This window comes from Macaca thibetana, chromosome 5 (assembly GCF_024542745.1).
Source record: "Macaca thibetana thibetana isolate TM-01 chromosome 5, ASM2454274v1, whole genome shotgun sequence".
NCBI classification, from domain to species: domain Eukaryota; kingdom Metazoa; phylum Chordata; class Mammalia; order Primates; family Cercopithecidae; genus Macaca; species Macaca thibetana.
The window spans coordinates 93,349,181-93,368,163 of record NC_065582.1 but is presented as its reverse complement, the minus strand read 5'-3'; positions in this window follow the sequence as shown (position 1 = coordinate 93,368,163).

Sequence of the window (18,983 nt, the reverse complement as noted above, 5' to 3'; positions counted from 1 at the left end):
CTCCAGTTGCATCCATGTTGCTGAAAACAACATGATTTCATCATTTCTTATGACTGCACAGTATTCCATGGCATACATGTACAAATACTTTCTCTGTCAAGTTCATATTTATGAGCATCTGGGTTGACATAATATGTTTGCTATTGTGCATACTGCTGCAATAAACATATGAGTGCATGTGTCTTTTTGGCAGAATGTTTTACTTTCCTTTCAATATATACCCAGTAATGGGATTACTGACTTGAATACCTAAATTTCAGGATAACTGGCTCACCATATGCAGAATAATGAAACTGAACCCCTACCTTTCACCCTATATGAAAATTAACTGAAGATGGATTAAAACTTAAATGTAAGACCTAAAACTAAAAGAATCCTAGTGAAAACCTAGGAAATATCAGGGTATCAGCCTTGGGAAGGAATTTATGACTGAGTCGCCAAAAGCAATTGCAACAGAAACAAAAATTGACAAGGTGGACCTAAATAAATTATCAATAGAGTAAACAGACAACCTAGAGAATAGGAGAAAATATTTGCAAACTCTACTCTGCCAAAGATTTAATATTCAGTATATATAAGGAACTTAAACAAATCAACAAGTGAAAAACAACCCCATTAAAAAGAGCAAAGGATATGAAGACACCTTCTCATAAGAAGACATAGTTGTGGCCAACAAATATGTGAAAAAATGCTAAATATCAGTAATCATTAGAGAAGTGGAAATCAAAACCCCAATGAGGTACCATTTCACAGTAGTCAGAATGGCCATTACTAAAGATAAAAAATAACAGATATTGGTAAGGTTGCAGAAAAAAGGGAACACTTATACCCTGTTGGTGGGAATGCAAATTAGTTCAACTGTGGAAAGCAGTTTGGAGATTTATCATAAAATAGATTTTTAATGACTTTTCTCATCCCTTATTTTTCTGAAATCCAAAAATTGTATTATTTGTTCACTTGATGGTGTCCCATATGTCATGTAGACTTTCTTCATTCTTTTTTTGTTTTGTCTGATTGTGCTATTTCAAACGACCTCTCTTCAAGTTCTGAAATTATTTCATGTGCTTGAGCTAGTCTCTTGTTAATGTTTTGATGGTATTTTTATTTTATAGAATTCTTTAGTTCCACTATTTTTTTTTTTGGTTCTTTCTTACAATATCCCTTTGTTGAATTTCTTATTCAGATCATGAATTGTTTTCCTGATTGTATGTTCTGTATTCCCTTGTGTCTCATTGAGTTTAAGATCATTCTTTTGAATTCCTTTTCAATTCAGACATTTCATAGATTTCCTTTTATTTGGGGTATGTTACTAGAGAATTATTATTTTCATTTGAAAGTGTCAGGTTCCTTACTTTTTTATGTTTCCTGTGTTTTTAAGTTAATATTTGTGCATGTAGCTTAACAGTAATTTCTTCCAAGTTTATGACATAGCTTTCCTATTAAATTATTTTCATAGAAAAATAGGTTTTTCCTCTAGATGGATCTATAATGTTGGCTGGGTAGTGTACTTTGGTTTGGTTTGGGGTGACCACCACAGTATAGTCTCCATATGATTTCTTTGGCTGTGATCAACATCAGTACTGTCCTTGAGTTCCTCAGTGGCTTAGGCTGTGGTTGTTTGTGGAGGCTGTGATGAGCCTTTGCTGAAGACTAGAACACTGGGTGGCCTGGTCCTGAGGTCCCCAAGCAGCATTCATATGTGTCAGTGGTGGCAGGAGTGGGCCCTGATCACTTCTTGAGACAATTTTTTATCTCATATGAGCAGAAGAGAACTTAATATTCACTAGCTATGTGTCTTCCTGTTAGATGAGTATTCATCTGCCAAAGCGGCCTAGTTGTTATCTATGAAATAGTCACTGACCTCTCCCAGAGAGGAAGAATAATTACTCCCTTCCCTGGGCAATTTTTTTTTTTTTTTTTTTTTTTTTTTTTGAGATGGGGTTTCGCTCTGTCACCAGGCTAGAGTGCAGTGGCACAATCTCGGCACACTGCAACCTCCACCTCCCGGGTTCAAGCAATTCTCCTGCCTCGGCCTCCGGGTAGCTGGGACTATAGGTGTGTGCCACCACGCCCTGCTAATTTTTGTATTTTTAGTAGAGACAGGGTTTCATCATGTTGGCCAGGATGGTCTCGATTTCTTGACCTCGTGATTTGCCCCCTCGGCCTCCCAAAGTGCTGGGATTACAGGCATGAGCCACCACGCCCTGGGCACATTATTTATTGGCATATCTATGCTTATTTCTTTAGTGTGTTGATGTGGAGAATAGATTCTATGGTTAAGAGGTTTGTATCTCTAGGTGCTATTATGGCTCCTGTAAGAGTAGAGTCCTCAAAAAATGCTATAGGACTTGATTTGAATAATAACTTAGAAATATTCCAATCCTGACATCCATTCATTTGGGATTCATATACAAATAGAAGGCACATGTGCTCTAATTTACCCTGCCTGTTTGTGTATTTCTGCTTTTTAAGTTTACCTGGACCTGGTGTTAACTTTGGTATTTCATCTCTTATGCACCTAGTTATGACTAAGTTATGACTAAGTTATGACTAGTTATGACTAAGTTAATGTGTTGTCACTTTTTAAGACTGGGAAATTTTCCAGTTCACTCTTCAATAGTCTCTCTTGAATTATTAAATATTTGGAATTATTAAATATCAGAATATTGACAATTTGATATTTCTAATGATACAAAATTATTAGAGATGAGCAATATTTATTTTGTGAAGACTATATAAAAGATCTCATTCAGAGAAAAATTTTAAGGTTGTAGCTTGAGTCTTGAGAACAGATATCAATATTACCACATGAAAAAAATCCTAATATTTTTATGCTAAGGACAATATTAGAGTGTAAAAACTACCCTAAGGGAAATTAAGTCCTCAGACAATAACCACTTCAGTGGAATACATTTAGCCGAATATATACCAGTGATTTAAATGCTTATGGAAATGGAGTAGTTCACAGATTAAGCATCCATGCTTGCATGTCTGCTTAAGTAGATGATATCCAATATTTAAAGTGCCATATTCAAAAATATAAATACATTGTTGTTCTAATTGATGAAAACAGAAAGCATTCTAACTTTGTAATTAGTGTGGAAACAGCACATTATGATTCATTTAATAAAATTAATATTTTGCTTCCTCATGTTTCTTTCTCTTTTTCCTCCTCTCCTCTCCCTTCTCCTCTTTCTTTTCTCTCTCTTTCTTCTTTCCTTCCTTCCCTCTCCTCTCCTCTCTGGATCTTTTCTTTTTCTTTTTTCTTCTTTTCTCTTCTCTTCTCTTCTCTTCTCTTCTCTTCTCTTCTCTTCTCTTCTCTTCTCTTCTCTTTTCTCTTCTCTTCTCTTTCCTTTCTTCTTTCCAGGATCTTGCACTGTCTCTTAGCCTGGAGTCCAGTGGTGTGACTGTAGCCTCGAATTCCTGGGCTCAAGCAATCCTTCCACCTCAGCCTCCCAAGTAACTGGGACTACACGTATGTGCCACCACAACCAGCTACTTTTTTTTTTAGTAGAGATGGGGGTCTCGCTATGTTGCTTCAAGCTGGTCTCAGACTCCTGGCCTCAAGTGATCCTCCCACCTTGGTGCTTCCTTATTTTTCTGTCAAGAAAATATTCTCAAAATGCAGAGAGTAAAACAGTTACTCATTTTAAGAGAAACTAAAATCAATTTAGATGTCTTATATTAGCAGTGTCCATGTAAATGCAAATTAAATCCTAGGGCAGAGAATAATGCATATATGCATATAGATATATAAAGATTTTGATATTTGGTAAATCAATGTAAATAGTAGAGATGACTTAAGGCTGGAAAACTGGCAAATGTTTGAGTACTTTTCAAAAAAAGAGAAATGGGCAAATCCTACATATTTCATTTCGGTAACCTTGTATCAATTCATGGAAAAACTCTAGGTCAGATGATTTGTGAGCTCTAACATAAGTTAAGCTTCACTAGTACGAGCATGAGTCTTTAAGAAAGCCTTATATCCATGTAACACCATTTTCTGTCTGGACAATTGTTTGCCTATATTAACTCAAGGGAATGCCATATATAGAGGGTTAGTTTTTTCCTGATGTAAGTATGGACAAGATGTTAAAATGTGACCTATATAATGAAGTGAAACAGCTATGATCAGTGTTACTAGTAAAACAAAGTTAATTCAACCAATGAAGTTGAATTCTCAGTAGTTGCAGAAATGGATCCTTGTGACTCTGAATGGTGAGTGCCTGTGTTTGGGGATGGGAGGGATGACACCATGCCTTAAAAGTATATTGTTCTCCAGAATGATGATTCTGCTTAAAATCATCAGAGGAAGAGAGGTCTCAAAATGGTGTGGTACATATTATCATTATTCTCAGTCTCACTACTGTCCAGAACAATTAAGATAAATGGGAAGTTCAGAAGAGGTGGATGGAACTTTTGGATATTAGTGAGGGACAAAAGAATCCCTCCTCCACAGCCCTGCTTCTTTTCCAAAATGAGAATATCTCAGACATTGAAAGTTGGATTGAGCTTAATGTCGACATGGAGGGCTAGCAATATTTGTTCATACCTCTCAAGGTTGTTTCAGAATGGATTGCTTTGCTAGTGGAATGCTGAAATAGATCAGAGGTCTTCTAATTTTCGTAAGTACTAAAAATAATATGTGTCAGCCTATAAAAGCACAACTGAGAAGTTAAGCTGATTTCCTTTCCCACTTCCTTCTACAATTGCCCTTCTCTTACTCCACAAAAAAGGGGCACCCTTTTCTTCTATCTTGTGTTGCAACCATTGTTGAATTGTCTTAGTGTAGAAACCCTCCTCTCAGTATTAAATAAAATGACAATTACAAATGTGAGTGTTTGCTTTGAGGAAGTAAATGAGTCTAATAACAATACCAAATCCATTTGCATGTTATGATTTCTAATTTTTCGCTTTCATCAAAATTGGAGGAGTATCTAATTGCTTCGGTGTTTGGTAGTAGATCAAATAGAATAGAATTGATAGTGAACCACTATTTTGTCTGGCAATAAATAATCTTCATCCCTGGATATCTAAATTAATCAGGGGAATAGAACTGCTTCCATCTCATTAAGAAATGAGTTTCCAAGAAAATTTTGCTCTTTATGTATAAAATTTATTACACAACATAATATATTTATGTTGTTTTACTCATTTTTACAACTAATTATTGCAATTATGTATATATCAAAAGAAATTTTTAGCACTTCAGCACTTTATAGTCAGGTAAACTTTTTCAAAAATTAAATTTCAATTTACATACATATTATAAAGCAGAGAAGTACGATGGGGGAACAAGAAAAGATTAAAACATAGTAATTCATTAAATTTTAATAAAATTGTCAGCATAAGTGAAATGGATATATAAGTTCAAGTAGAAGAGTCATGATATTACATTTCTGACAGTTGAAAAGATTTAATGTATTTTTTATATGAATAATGATAAGTATAAAATTGCCATGATATGTAGATACCATCGGCTACATTTTAAATGACATAACATTTTTATTTTAAAAGTCAATAATTGCAACATGTTAAAAAATTATATAATTTACAACGACTAGAATTTTATGAAAAATTAAACAACTAAATATTTCGTGAAGGGCTTTCAAAATTTGTTTAGGTGGCATCAAAATAGAAGTTTGAAAAATGCTGGACTAGTTCTGGTATATTTGTAGAATGTTTCTTATCTGCAATAACAGGAAATTTACTCAACAAATGAAAATTACAATGTAGAAATTAAGATTAATGCAAATAAATGGAACCTCAGGTGATTACCTGGTCTAGTTTTTAGGTTACTGTCCAGATGGTATTTTTTTCTTGAATTTTATGAGCTGAGACTTATTTATTGTACTCACTAATAATTGTTGTTCTAGCACATAGACTTGCCATGTGGAAAGAGCCTGATGTGAATATGAATCTGAATTTAATTACATTCAATATTTAATATATTAAAAAACTAATGACTGTTCTGCATATAGAAAAATGAATATCTAAAATTATCTAAGTGTATTCCAGTTTAAAAATATATACACATATGAAAATATGCATATATTCTAGTGTTTATATATTCTTATATATTATTTTAAAAGTAGTATATGTATATTATTAAACATTATTATTTAAAATTATATAACACAATTAAAACAGGTTCTAACCTAAGTTTCTTAGAGATTGTATAATACTACCTTACATATTAGGTACTCAGTAAAAAAAAGTTGATTGTGAAATAAATGTTAGCTGTATATATGATATATTATGACATGTATTTTTGCCATGCAGATTCAGTCTTTCTGTGTTTGTCCATACCAGTGTGTTTTAAAAATTCATACAAATACTATTTTGTCTGTTATTAGAAGATCCAATAAGACAAAGTATAATTTAATACATTTTAAAATTAACATTTCTTAATATTTTCTCAAATTACCCATATTGATATATTAAGCCAATGATAACATTTATAGGAATAATTGTCATTTAATAACAGATATTATAGTTTATAATGGATTCTGTTTCAGTTACATCCCACAATTAACAACCAACTTAATTATCCTATAGTAATTGGGTTTCAGTATATCAGATACAACATCTAAAACAAATTATTTCTGGTTTGAACACTGCAAGCAGATTAAAATAGCAACTGCCCTTCATAATTAGACATGATTTTGTTTTATGGGTTTTAAATACATTTTTAGATCTTTACTGAAGAGCTTATTAGATGAGTGAAAATAACTACACTAGTGTGGTTTGTATTGTTATCCTAATTAATACTGACAAGGTTCTCAATTTGAATTTTTTTTTCAGAAAACAGATGTGCATTCCCTGGGTGAGCTATATTTCATATAAAGAGAACTTGAGTTATAACAACATTATCTATGTGCCTATATGAAAACCAGCCTAATTTATTAAAAAGTATTTGCACTTAAGTGCTTTGAGATCTTGTCTGGAAATTAGATGTGCAATATTTTTAGCAATGGAAGTATATTATGTCAAAGATCACTTATTCTTTTGATCATCATCTTTTTATTGTAAGCATTTAGAACTACATCTAATTATGCAGGTAGAAAACATAGACTATGAATCAGCACATCCCAACTTAGGCATGTGACTTCTCCTCAGTTAGTTTTAGTGTTTTAAATGGTGTATGAATGATGCTAAGATCATGGGAAGCAACAAACTCATTGCACACAATGCTGATCAAACCACAGTTGCAGCATGGTGTTGACCCTTTGTCTCATAAACTTTAAAAATACATATCTGTATATTTATACAATATGGTGCTTTTCAAATGTAGCTATACATTTTAGAAGCATTGGCAAACCTAAATGCATTTAAAGAAAGGCATTTGGAGGAAATCATCACAATTTCCAGAAGTCTAGGATGGTAAGTCTAGAAAGCATGTCAAAAAAAAGCAGCTGAAATTATTTGGACTGGAAAGACTAGACTCTGCAAAGCCATCTTTAAATATTTAAATAACTTTGAAATAATAAAAGCATTAGAAATTTTGTATGTTGGTCCAGACTTCAGAACTAGAAATAACAGTGAAAGTGAAAAGAATATAGATTTTGTCATATTGTAAGAATTACTGTTAAAACCCAGTTATTTGCCAATGCAATAAATTACATCATAAGATAGTGGGCTACTCATGGTGGAGCTACTTAAACCATCCAGCTTTTAGAAACTCTGTGAGACATATTAAACTCTAGGATTCCTATATATTTTATGGTTTTTTAATATACTTTAAAATTTCTTTTAAAATTCTAAAATTAAGCATTTTGGACATGGATTGTTTAGCAAAACTCTCTTCACTTTTATGTATTGTGAGAATACAATTTTAATTTTGAATATAATTCCATTCAGGTAATCAACAAATCTTTATGGAGCAGTTACTGTGTGCCAGGTATTCAGCACTGGGGTAGAATGGACAGCCAAATTAGTCCCAGTGTCAGCTTGAGGGAGGGCAGAGATCAGTAGTGGTAGACATTGCTCTACAGTCATAGAAACAAATGGGCAATTGCAAAGTTTGATAAATGGCATGGAGATGACTTTGTGACTTTACATCAAAGCTGTAAACTTATTTCTATAGTCACCATTATTGTCTTTGCAACCCACATCATCTGCCACTTGTAGTATCACACAGCCTCCTAAACTGGGCTCCTCGCCTCCACTCATGCTGTCCCCTCCAACCATTATCAGCTTTACAAGTGTAATTTTCCTCAAATACAAATCAGCTTATGCCACTACCCTGCCTAACATTCCACATCACTTCTCATTGCTTTAAAGATAAAGACTGCATTCTTAACATGACCTGAAAAGATTTTCATAATATGGCCCATTTATGTCTCTGAGGCTATCTTAAAGCACTTTCCCCCAGTTTCTGTACTCCAGCCACTTGGGATTTTCAGTACTCAAACATTACTCATTATCTTCCACACAGGGCTTTTGCACACATGGTGTTCTTTCTCCCTGCAAAACCCTTTATCCTGTCTCCTTCACTTAGATAACTCCATCAAATATAAACTCACATATTTTCTTTTGTACACAATAAGAAGCCATTTACTCAGCAAATATTTATTGAGTTCCTATTAAGCACCATGCACTGTTTTGGGTGTTTGGATTACACAAACAAACAAAACAGTCAGAGACTTGCCGTCCAGGGGGAATAAACAAAGATTCCAGCTGGTTTATATTTTACCCAGAAAGTTAAGTCATTATCTAGATGATTAGATAAAACAATCGATTTCATTGGATATACAACTGCATTCTTAGAGACTTTTAATACTAAGATTTTGAATAACTCTTAGGAATGTGAGATTAAATAGACTATAAATATTTTCCTTTGATAAAAACACACACTATTCTGTATTTACAATTTAAAGAGAACTTCGTTCATTTCATGCCACATGATTTCACAACTTAGTTGATATTATTGTAATATATTTGTATATCTATATTTCATATGTATAGTGTATATATGTGTTATGTATGATAACTGAGTATAACATATAATCTACCACAGAAAAATGCAAACAATTTTTTACCTTACAAATATTAATGAATTTATTCAAAATTAATTTTGATGCTTTGGAAATAAAATGCTTGATTTTATAAATAATTATTATAGGATTTATTTCTTTCAAAGCAAGTGGTCTTTTAATTAACCAATTAGTTATTTCAGAAAGGCTTTACTTATTACATTTTATTCAGTGTTGAATCTGAAAAGAGGCTTTTACAAATTATGAAATCTCTTCACTGATCTGAGGAATCTATAGTCCACCTAGAGAGACAATATAAATGAAACAATACAAGGCAGTATTTCTTTTATGTTCATAAAAGAAAAATGAACATAAGAGAAAAAATGAGCATAAAAGAAAAAAACAAGGAACTTTTCCTTACTCCAATAGCGAGACAATATAATGAAAAAATACAAGGCAGCATATTCATAAATTACAGCAAAGAACACATGAACATAAAAGAAGAAAACAACAAAACTTTTCCTCACTCCAATTATTTTCAATATGTCCTTATTCAGCAAGACAAAAACAGCACAGTCATGAATTTATGCTATGTCAGATAAAATTCACTAGACTGATTTCTGATTTGAAACAACTGCTAACCAGTGTTTTGTACTACTTAAAAAAAAAAAAAAAGCAGCAAAAGCAGTAACCTAGAATCTTCAGGAAGCTTCTGGGGTAATAGATTGTGATTGTATGCTCTTCAGATCAGGATATCTCAGTTTGAAGGCTTTACAAGTTATGGATTTGAGGAGAAAAATAACAGCTCAGGGAGAGTTTCTTCTTCATAGCTCACTGAGATGAGGAAAAGGTCAAAGACAGTCTAAGGCGTTATAGCAGTTTGGAAAGTAGTGTGTCAGATAGGATCTCCCAGTGGTAACTGTAGCTCTGCGTTCTTCCATCATCCTGATTGTGGTGAGAGCGAAGAACTTAGAGCAATGGATTGAGAAAATACTATGAAATAAAAGGCCCATTGGTCTGGATAAAACTACAGTCAGTAAAAATGGAAAATAAACTTCCATGTGTTTGGCCTTTAGCAGCCTCAGAGACTTCAAAGAACATTTTACAAAATTGCTTTAGAGTCCTTCATAGTTGTAATGCTTTTTTTAAGGGGGGTCACTTGATAGTTCAAAATCTGTTAGCAGTAGTGAAATAGTGTGAAAGGAACATAGAATGTATTTTTCTTCTTAAATGCCACTTAATCCAGTAAAATTTAAGCCAAAGGTAAATATGAATTTTAAAAGTTACTATTGGTTTCCACTGCTGTAGATTTGGATAATGTTTCTACTCTAAAAAGTTTTTACTGGGGTCAGGATTGTCCAAAACAAACTTATTTTCACTGGCCTACATATTGTTTTCATAGGGCTCAATTCTATTAGTTGAAGAATTTAACGTTACTCTGGGTTTCAGATATTATTTATGCTAGATGGTTTTGTATGTAGGGCACACAGTTTAAAAGGGTGCACTCTGTAATATTAAATGATATGACAAATGAATGCTGAGAAGAGAATTTAAATTTGAAAAAACTAACATGCTGACAATTGACAAATGGTCCAATTAACGTTACAGATGTTTTACCAAGTTGAAAAATTAGAAGCAAACAAACTAAAATGTACTTGTATTAGAAACAAAGTTTAGAAGTTTATAAAAATCATTTTTTTCCTATTTCGGGAAAATGACTTAGAATTATTTTTCTCAATTGCTTACTTATGGTGCTCTGAAGAAAGAGCAGTAATGTATGATTCAGTCCCTAATGATTTAGATGTTATTGAAAAGGTTTTGTTCAAAGTGGATATTTATGATTTGGATCACTGTGCTTTTGAATCAGCCCCTTAAGTACCTGAAAGCAAGGGTTCCTGGGTCATTGCTGTAACCCCACGGGCTAGACAAGTGTGGGCACATAACAGACTCTGAGACACTCAAGAAATTTTTGTTGAATGTATGGATGAGGGCCCTAAAAGATAGTGAATCCCAAATGTCAAAATATAACTCGTAATATGGAAACAATCTGGAGGAAATATTAGTGAAATCAATTCAGGATGATGAAAGCGATTTTGCCAAACTGACATGAATACATTTAACAATGAAACATGACTAGAAGATAATTTTCCCCAATAATTTTCTACTTTCAGCTCTTTAAAGGAAAAAAGTAATAAAAATTAAAACATGGTCTAAAGATGAACTTAAAATCACCTGTGTCCTAAATCATCAGAATAGATAAACAGAAATACTTAACATAAAAAGGAACATAGCACTGCTTTTTGTTATTTTTTGAAAATTGCTCCTTGATAGGAAAAGTGACCAAGAGAAAACAGAAATAAAAAGCAGCAAAATTGCACAAATAATCTCATTAAAAAGTGGGCAAAGAATATGAACAGACATTTCTCAAAAGAAGGCAAGCATCCAACAAACATTAAAGAATGCTCTTCATCACTAATCACCAGAGAAATGCAAATCAAAAGCACAATGAGATAGCATCTCATACCAGTCAGAATGGCTTTTCTTAAAAAGTCAAAAAGTAACAGATGTTGATGAGGCTGCGGAGAAAAGGGGACACTTACACACTATCGATGGGAATGTAAGTTAGCCCAGCTGCTGTGAAGAGCAGTTTAGAGATTTCTCAAAGAACTAAGAGTTGAACTACCATTCGACCCAACAATCCCATGACTGGGTATATATCCAAAGGAAAATAAATCCTTCTCCCAAAAGGACACATGTACCTATATGTCTATTGCAGCACTATTCACAATAGCAAAAACATGGAATAAACACAGGTGCTCATCAATGGTGGACTGGATAAGGAAAACGTGGGATGTATACACAGTGGATTGGATAAGGAAAATGTGGTACGTATACACCAGGTATACACAGCCATAATAACCACATGGATGCAGCTGGAGGTCGCTATTCTAAGTGAACTGACACAGTAACAGAAAACCAAATACCGCATGATTTTACTTATAAGTGGGAGCTAAACGTGGGGTACACATGGGCATAAAGATGGGTCAATAGACACTGGGAAATACAAAATGGGGGAGGAAAGAAGGGGGCACAGGCAGAAAAACTAACAAGTGGGTACTGTGCTTGCCATCTGGGTGGCAGTTTCTGTTATACCGCAGACCTCAGCATTACACCATATCCTTCTGTAACAATCCTGAACATGTACCCCTTGATCAAAAGCTAAAAAAGAAAAAGAAAAAAAAAACTATATTGTAATATAGTTGGTGGCTCTATTTCTTCCATCAAAGTTTCTCACTAAAGACCACTTTGTTTATCCTTTTATTTCTTCATTCATTTTTTCCTTCCTTCTTTCTTTTCTCCTTCCTTCCTTCCCTCCCTTCCTGCTGAACCGTAGGAAAATGAAAGCTATGTAAAAAGATTCCCGGCTGGGCGTGGTGGCTCACGCCTGTAATCCCAACACTTTGGGAGGCCAAGGCGGGTGGATCACGAGGTCAGGAGTTTGAGACCAGCCTGGCCAAAACAGTGAAACCCCGTCTCTACTAAAAATACAAAAAATTAGCCGGGCGCGGTGGTGGGCACCTGTAGTCCCAGCTACTTGGGAGATTGAGGCAGGAGAATGGTGTGAACCGGGGAGGCGGAGGTTGCAGTGAGCCGAGATCGTGCCATTGCACTCCAGCCTGGGCGACAGAGCGAGACTCTGTTTCAAAAAATAATAATAAAATTAAAATTAAAATTAAAATTAAAAGATTCCCACAGCAGTTTTGAGATTTTGACAGGTCTAAGGGACCTTTTCGGAAGCTACTCACTTTAACGGATGCCAGGGATGTGGACCAGGAAAGTACAGGGATTTGAAAATGAAGGAGACCCTGAGGGATAACATGCCCTTATTTTCCTTCAATTGTTCATTCCCTCCACAGCCTGTCTTTGCTCTCACACATTTGCATAAGTCCTTAGGCATCTACCATGCACGATAAATACTTCCCTTGATTTTCCACATGTTATTGGTCCTTCAATTATGTTCACTGAAGAGAGAATCCCTTCATTGTTTTATTAGTTCATCCAGCTTTCTAAGGGATCTCATAAAGTCATTAAAAAACTTGTATTAACAAGTCTCATGTGAAGGCATGAAATAGTGCTTCCTATTTGTCACATGTTGCAGAGCTACGTACGCCAGTCATTCCTTCATTCTCCAGGAACACTTTCTTCTTTAAAGTGATACCAGCCCATGTAGAAAATATCACATTGTGGCTTGACTTGTTGGTGCTGCCTAGCTCTCCTGGCAGTGTGGCCCTTGAGAGCCTGATTCCTTGAAATGACTTTAGGGCACAAGAGGATAAGGATCAATTCTTCTGTCGCTGAGAGTCTGCTGGGGATTACACCTGACTACAGAAGTGCCATACTCTTTAAAAAAACTCAAAGGTTACCATGGTTAAATGCTGTTGGGCTGCTGGGTGCCAGAATTTTCAAAGCAGATTCATCTAAAAAATCAATATGGGCACAAGACATTTATTGCATTATTCCATTATACATCCATACCTCAAACATTTAACGTGTTGTCAGGAATAATACTTTGAGCTCTTAAACCTTAACTAAATGCAAAAGTAGGGATCCACAGAAAATTAAATCTCCAGTGAAGCAATACATCAAATTTATTATTTTTGTTCCTAGTTATTCCAATGACTCCATGAAAAGGAGCCTATTCAAAACACATGCCCAATGACAGAAGCATTTTTAGAAGAGTCACTAAAAGTACAAAAGCATCAATTAAAAGAGAGGTCCTAGTCGATTTAACAGCAACAACAAAAAGGAGGTAAGGACTTATAGAAGATTGCTTTAGGGAATATATTGATTTAAAATATTATAGTTCATTCCTGACAATTTCTGCCTTTTGTGAAACAGGTCGCAGGATGGTGGTATGATTTAGAATAAGGTGATGAAGTGGCAGTAATAAAAGCAGTGTGATGTTCTAAGGGCAGTGTGAGCTGTGAAATCTGACTACTAGTAATATTGTTTTATAAGGAATTGAAGTAGGTGAGTACCTAAAGCGAATGCTGTGTAAGAACCCATATACTAGATAAGTGAATATTTTGCACGCATTGGTCATTAAATTCATGTTTAAATAATGCCAAATGCATAGATAAATAATAAAACATTCTCTCATCTAGAGTTTAGGCTTTTTAAAGCCTCTCTTTTCAAAACAGATAATTTTCTGGTATATAAAGCTTAGTACAGGCATGGACTATGTTAGAAGAGCAATGCAAACATAAAAGGAAAAAATATTAAGATATAAAAGTGTGCATTGCAGCATGCTTCATATTAACTATCCATTAGGCTATATTTAATTATTAAAGTTCACTCTATAGATTTATCTAAATATTTGAGCTGTACAGAACTTTTTTCCAATATTTTCTTTTTTAAATAATATTGAAAAATATGTCCTGTAAACTAGATAGAATTTTTAAGACATTTTATGGCCCACTTTAACTGTATAATTAGATATTTTTATTTAAGAAAAACATTTTTAGATGCTCCTCCCTAATCCTAAAGATCTAAATTCAAATATTTAAAATTATTTAATATTATTTAGCCACTCATATATGTCAGACACTCTACTAGAAGTAAACGTGTGACATTTGTTAAATATGCACATACATACATACATATGCAAGAATATGCAATAATATATTCAATAAAAAATACACTCAGTTGATAAGACTATTATCTTCATTGAATTTTTAAGAAGAAAATTGCAGGAAAATTAGTAGATATCAGAAAATTGGGTTTTTCAGCATCTCAATTTTAAGTTAAAAATGACCTTTTAAATATAAAATCCAGTATCAATATATTGTATTCAGCCTGATTTTGTACAACTTTTACTTGTACACACTTATTTTAATTAAATTTGACACCTGCACTAAACTTTTAGAATATTGAAAGCTATCAAAATATTTTTCTGAATATTGCAACTAAGAGAGAGCCACTGTATTCCTGTAAGTCTTATCCACATGAAAAAACATATTGCAGTATGATGAAAGGAGATAAGAATATTATATTACAAATTTGAGCAAAAACTTTAAGAATAGCAGTATTGCTACAGTGAGTTAAAAAAAAGAAAAAGAAATTTCCCTTTGTGGGTAATAAGACCATGTTTATTCCATGAAGCAGTATTAATATTTTGATAAGGGCAAGATTTAATATGAAACTTTAGATGACCAAGAACTTGTATCAAGCATTATGCTTTTTTGAGCAGCATATTACTCTTGCCAAAGGTAATTTCGTTTTTTATTTGGGAATGCTCAGGACTCTTGAGAAAGTGAAGATACATGGACCTGATGACACAAGTCTGTGAGGCCAAAGCTCTCTATTATGAAAGACAGCTAAGTCTTAACCTTGCTATTGATTGAAATAAAACATGTCAAAATTATCTCTATCAGTCAGTTTACTGTGGTCATCATTTGTATGTAAAGTACTCTTCATGGCATACATGCAGAAGTCCACTTGCCCGATTGCCTAGGAAGGCACTAGAAGGTGCATCCTTTTGGTCACCTACTCATGCCATCCCTTCTCCAGTGTATACAGTAACAACTAGGAGATGAAATGTGAGTCTGACAGGAAAAGATTACGAGATTATGTGACTTGGAAATTTGTTTTCTACTATTTTACCACATTAATGACTCCTAGCGTTAGAATGAATTCAGTTTTCAAAAAAGAGTCGTTTGAGGATATTCAGAAGTAGATTTATAAATATAAGAGGAACTCAGAATTGCTTTGCTTTCTCATGATTTTTAATTTGTTGTTTTGGTTTCCTTTCTTCAGTATGAGCCGTCATACTGAAACCCAACTCGATCATATGTACTTCCAGGAGGTGGGAGGAAATCTTTTGGTTTGAATTGTGAAACTGGTTGCATTTTGGAGACAAGCTATCTGTGTATATGGAGAGGAAGAATATATAAATAAGTAAGATAAACAAAATAGAGTATTGCCATGACAACTCTGCAGAACCAAAACTGTATAATGAATCCTTTGATTTTCTTACACTTTAAATACTTGAGAAAATTGCAACAAACAATAAATCATGTTAATTTTTAAATATAAAGGCAGAACTAGGTTTATGTGATAAAGACTTAATTACGTCAAATTCGCCCACATCCCCTACCCTCCATGTCATCCCACTTCCGCTCCTCCAGATATTTCTGATGTTTGTTTTGTTTTCATCTCAAACATCAATCCACCTTTAAGTGTCCCACGGAATTTTTTTCCACACTTGTATTTAGCTGTTTTAAAGAGTTAAGAGTTATATGGTTTTGTCCATTTGATTCCTAAAAAATGTTTTGAGGTTGGTAGAATCCTGTTTTATCAATGAGGAAACCAAGTCTTAGAGGGATTAAATTACTTGCCTAAACTCATGCATCAGGAATTGTTGGCTGACTGATCTCAAGTCAGTCAGACTTTAAAACTTATACTCCTACACCTATAAGTACAGAAACTTTTAAAATTTAATTCTCTGGACTTGTCTAAGAGAAGATCATGTTACTTTATGACAGCATTCAGATTAGTCACTTCTTTTCTCTATAAGTGCTTTCTAAGTACTGCAGGTAAACTCGCTGTAGGAGAGAAAATTATTAAAAGCCTGGAAAGCTCAGATTTAAGTCCTGTCTGAGCAAATTATGTAGTCTCAAGGTTTCAGTTTGCTCATCAGTGTGGGGGTAATAATATTCACCTCATGGGTCATTGTGAGGATTAAGTGTAATGTCCCATGTAATTGTACCTGGCACATAATAAAGAGGAGTTTTAAAAACGAATTAGTATGCTGTTGCTACAGTCCTGGACTACATAGGAAAAATGAGTGGATAGAGAGTTGAAACTCTAATTGAGGAGATGAGCAACCAATACGTGGGTAATTTTAGGACAGTTGTAATACTTGTTTAAAATTATGACAATGAATTATATATGTATGTGTACATATATGTAATGTGCACACATACACATACACACACACATGTGCACCTGCCTAAATTAGGACTAAGAATAACAAAGTAATAAGAAAGATATTGGGTATGCATAGAAATATTTCCTGGAGCAGGTAGGTACATTTCAATACGTTAAAGTGATGAATACTGCTTGAGTTTAAGGGGTGAGAGTTAGAGGACAGGCAGGAAGCTACATATGAATGGAACCCTAAAGAGGAACTGGAGTACCCAACTAAAAAAGAATCTTGAGAAATTCCCAATTTATTTATCCTTCAAATAAAATAATGGAAAATATTCTTTGGTGCTTTTCAGATGCTAGGCACGGTTCTAAGAACTTTCTGCTAACTCAGTTCTCGCAACTGTATGAAAGAAGTGCTATCCGTTTTTCCTTTTTGACAGGTAGGAAACTGGGGCTCAGAGATGCAGATCACTTTGCCTAGGTTCACAAATCTAGTGAGCAGCATATCTAGGATTCCAAATTCAGGATGCCAAACCCAGAACCTAAGGGGCTTGTAGAGATGCACTTAGTACATGTTGGGAGGGGGGAATGGGGAGGGAAAAAACCCCTGCAGGAATGCACTAGGGAGCATGGCTTACCATTAAAGAGCAGAGACTGGTGCCACTTCTTATGTCAACTGAGGGTCAAGCCCAAATGTTTCCCGTTCAATTCCTAAGAATCAGAGGACCTAAAACTTATCTTTGAGGTATAAACCATGCAGAGATTGACTAAAATTTTGCTTCCAAGAAGGGGTAAGTAGGTTGGATTAAAGGACTAAGTTCCACCTTTGTAACAAGCACTCACATAGAATAAGGCAGTGACAAGGGGATGTGCACTAAATGTAAGTCACAGTATAGAAGTCCAAATAACTGGGGTTAGGATGAAGTTTGGGAAGGAATTTAGAGAGGAAGGAGAATATTTTACCTAATATTTAGTAATGATATATGGATGAAAATTTGGGGGAAACAGAAAAGAAAGAAGGGAGAATAGAGAAACAAGACCCCATTCTGCAGTCCCTGAAGTTTTCAGCCTGAGTAGCAGGTGTAGTGGAAGTGCTATCAATATTAAACAAAATTAGGAGGGTATAGAAATTAATGTGAAACAGGAAATTCAGTTTTCATAACGTTGAGATGGGGGAAATTTCATCTCATCTATGAAATACATTTCCCTCTGAACAATTTTAATATAAGAGTTAAATATTTCCAAATACAACTAATAAGTTACTTATTAGCAAAATATAATGAACGTTCTTGAAAGAGTATGAGAAAAAGACATTGAGCTTATTTTATGTGGGGAAAAAAGGCTCAAGAGTGATACAATGTTTATATACAAGTTGTGTGCGTGTGTGTGTGTGTGTGTGTGTGTGTGTGTAATTGTATCATCTCCAAAAAAATAAAAATTAGAGGGAAAAGAGATATTAAATACTAGATCTGGCTTTTATGAAAAGTGGCCTTTCTATATGTATATCACTGAAAATGGAATTTATATCTGGCTGGAATATTTGAATAAATTTAAATCAGTGTGGCCTGTCATATTCTAAGTTTTGTGGCTCGATTTCATTGAGTTCACTGTTGTCACCAGCTCATATCCACAGCATAAAGCATCTGCGTCACAAAGTTTGAGTTTGGAGAGCCCAGAGGCTTCCAAAATGCATGCAAATAAGTTCCAGAAGGCTTTGACCTTTGCGAAGCCCCAGGCTGTCTTATCTCCACTCCACGTGGAGTGGCCTTTCATTGAAGCAGGCAACAAGTGGTAGTAAGACTCTGAAGCTTGCAAAATCAATGGAGAAAGCTACATGAAATGACGTCTTCAGACTTACTTGTGATTGGCACCTGATCCCTATTTGAGAATCAAAAGGTTGTCATAAAGTCCATGTTTTATTACTTTCTCCTTTTATATCAGGCAACCCCCAAATGGTTATCCTAAAGCCCCATCTTTGCTCTCAGTAGTAACCAAGGCAGACAGGCAGGCAGCTACAGGTTGACCTATAGATATTTGGTAGAAAGTAGGGCTCTTGGGTCCCATCTCTCTGGCCAACAA